The 3,258-nt window shown below is 50.2% G+C and overlaps 1 pseudogene; it reads right to left on the bottom strand.

The window, feature by feature from the left end:
- Positions 1–318: 318 nt before the first annotated feature.
- On the bottom strand, positions 319–2,961 carry LOC130564454 (uncharacterized; annotated as a pseudogene).
- Positions 2,962–3,258: the final 297 nt, after the last annotated feature.

The following is a 3,258-nucleotide window of genomic DNA, read 5'->3' on the forward strand; positions in this document are numbered from 1 at the left end:
AATAGTTTTCTGAGATTGACCAATACACATTTTGAATAGTAAAACATATGTGATATTAGATTTAGTTTCATTTAGCAAATGTCACCCATTTGGTAGAATGACTTAAATCTCAGAACTGTATGACTGTTTCTTTGGCTTAGCTACTTACTTGTTTTAGATGTATTACACTGCATGCTCGCATGTTGCTCAACCGTGTTGGCACAAACATGACTGATTAGTTCAATCAGGACCACTAGTACAGTGATTTTCAAACTTTATGACGTCTTCAAATAGGACAAACCTTTTGTGAAGGACCCCTTTCCAAAAATACGTATAAATCTATACATTTAAGAAACACTTAAACTTTGTTAGATAAATAGTAACGGTGATATTGTAATTAAATATACATTTGTTGATGCACTTAGACACATCATCAGTGATGGAACCTGAGGTCATTGAGTGTTGATCACCCCTCTTGATCCACAGCCATCTAGAGGCCTTCTCAGCTGCCTCTGTTGTGTTCTTGATGGCCTTCCTCTGGCGTGCCCCTGTGATACCAAGCAGACTGTATGCTTTGCAGAGAGATCGCGCTGCAAAGCCACTACAGCCCACCTAGATTGGCGCACATTGGGCGCGCCACCCCCGTATGCGGCACTCCTCCACTAAGTCGGCGTACTTGGCACGCTTCATCTCATTGGCCTCTTCCATACGCTCCTCCCAGGGGACTGTCAGCTCCAGAAGAACCACCTGTTTTGTTGAATCTGAGATCAGAACTATGTCTGGTCTCAGGGTGGTTTCCACAATGTGCTCTGGGAATCTGAGCTGCTTCCCCAGGTCGGCCTTCATCTGCCAGTCCGGCGCGGTTCCAAGGAGTCCCACTGCCCCCCTTGGCTGGGGCTTAGGCTTCTCCCCTGCTCGGACGAAAGCAATCGCCTGCCTGGCTGGTCGGAGAGGCTTGTTCTGGGTGATGCTGGTGAAGATGGCTTCTGCTATCGCCTTCAGCACTTGGTCGAGGTGCCAAGTGTAGCGTCCTTCTCCCAGGGCTTTTGGGCAACAGCTGAGGATATGCTCTAGCGTTCCTCTTCTGAGGCACAAGGGACATAATGGTGTGTCGACCTTGCCCCAGCAGAAGAGGTTGGATGGGCTGGGTAAGACGTCATAGACGGATGCAATCAGGAACTTGATCCGGTAAGGCTCAGCTCGCCAAAGCCTGTTCCACCGCCTGTTCCCATCTCATCCATGCACCTTGCTGTCGCATCCCCACCATCTGGCTAGCGCGCAGTTCCTCCACACCAGCTCTCACCTCCTCTTGGACCAGTCGGCGTCTGTCTTTGCCGCGGGCCTTGTCGTAGCGCGTGGTTGGAACGCTACCAAGCCCTGCTCGACCAGATGCCACTGGGCCGACCAGCACATTGTGACGCAAGCGTGACTCAGCCTGCTCGACTGCTTCCTCTGCCCTCCACTTCCTCCCAGTCCTGACTACGATGCCAGCTCGGGAGACATTCGGGTCACTGGATTCCCTGTACTGCAGCACCTCTCTTGCACGGGTAACCATGAACTCCTCATTCAGGCTGCTTATGGGAAGCTTCAGTTTGTTGTTCCCGTACAGAGCGATACTACTCAGGCTTTGTGGCAGGCCCAGCCATCTACGGCGGTAACGGCTGATCCTCCTTTCGAAGCCCTCTACTGATGTTATTGGGAACTCGTACACAAGCAGGGGCCACAGGATCCTGGGGAGAACACCGTGCTGGTAGATCCAGGCCTTGAATTTCCCAGGCAGACCCGATTTGTCCACTGCTGTCAGCCACGCCTCCAACTCCCGATTTGCAGCCTTAATGGAGGCAGCGTCCTTCAGGGTGCAATCAAAGGTTTTGCCGAAGCTCTTGATGGGTTTCTTGGTGACCGATGGAATCTGGGTGCCGTCCAGCGAGTGCCGTCCGTCCCTCTCTTGAGCAACAGGGACCTAGATTTTGCAGGCTTGAAACACATCCGAGCCCAGGTGATGATCTTCTCCAAGCCCTGAAGAATCCATCAACACCCCGGCACTGATGTCGTTGTAACAGTCAGGTCATCCATAAAGGCTCTGATGGGGGGCTGGCGGACTCCAGACTTGGTGAGCGGACCTCTACACTCGACTTCAGCTGACTCGACCAGCATGTTCATGGACAAGGCAAAGAGGATCACTGAAATCGTGCATCCAGTGATGATCCCTTTCTCCAGCCTATGCCACTCGGATGTGACTGTCCCAGAGGTGACTCTCAGCTTGAAACTCTTGTAGTAGTCCAAGATGAGGTCCTTGATTTTACTTGGGACATGGTGCCGATCCAGTGCTGTTTCCACCAGCTTATGGGGAATGGATCCATATGCATTAGTGAGGTCGAGCCACAGCACTGCTAGGTCTCCTTTCCCTTCTCTTGCCTCTCTGATCAACTGCGTGACCACACCAGTATGCTCAAGGCATCCTGGAACCTTTGGGATTCCACCCTTCTGTACAGCGGTATCGATGTACTCATTCTTCAGGAGGAACTCCGTCAACCTACGGGATAGGATGGCGAAGAATATTTTCCTTTCAACGCTAAGCAGCAAGATGGTTCGGAACTGCTCGATGTTCTTAGCATTCTCCTCCTTGGGAATCCAGACACCTTCTGCAAATCTCCATTGTTGGGCTACCCTTCCCCTCCTCCAGATAACCCTCAGGGTCTTCCAAAGCCAGTGAAGGAGTCTGGGACACCTCTTGTACACTTTGTATGGCACTCCGCTTGGTCCAGGAGCAGGACTTGCTCTGGCTGCCTTGAGGACCTCCTGAACCTCCTTCCAACTGGGCTCCTTGCTGTTGAAGTCCGTGGTGGGTTCTGGGGGATCTATCAAAGGTCTATAGGGACCTAGGTCTTCCTCCCAAGCCGCATCACTGTAGGTATTGCGGAGATTGTGGTCGATCTCCTCTTTGGGACAAATGAGGTGGCCGCTTTGTAAAGACCACATTAAAGGAAATTATTTGCCCTAATAATTGACCACACTTGTTGGATGTATACAACGCTGAAGAGAAACATTTTCAGTGTATTTGTATCAACTGTAGTGCGGAACTGTAGTGAAACACACAAGAAAGAAACAAATATATACAATTCTGGAAACTTTGCATGTAAGTAAAGAGATAAACACTTAGAATTGAAACAGTAATAAGGTTCAGTAGACTTTTACCACTTTTTCATCTGAAAATTTTCTGGGGACCTCTTGCAACTCTGGAGGCCTCCAGTTTGAAAACCCCTGTCCTAGTATACT

The sequence above is a fragment of the Triplophysa rosa genome, linkage group LG14 (assembly GCF_024868665.1).
Source record: "Triplophysa rosa linkage group LG14, Trosa_1v2, whole genome shotgun sequence".
NCBI classification, from domain to species: Eukaryota; Metazoa; Chordata; class Actinopteri; order Cypriniformes; family Nemacheilidae; genus Triplophysa; species Triplophysa rosa.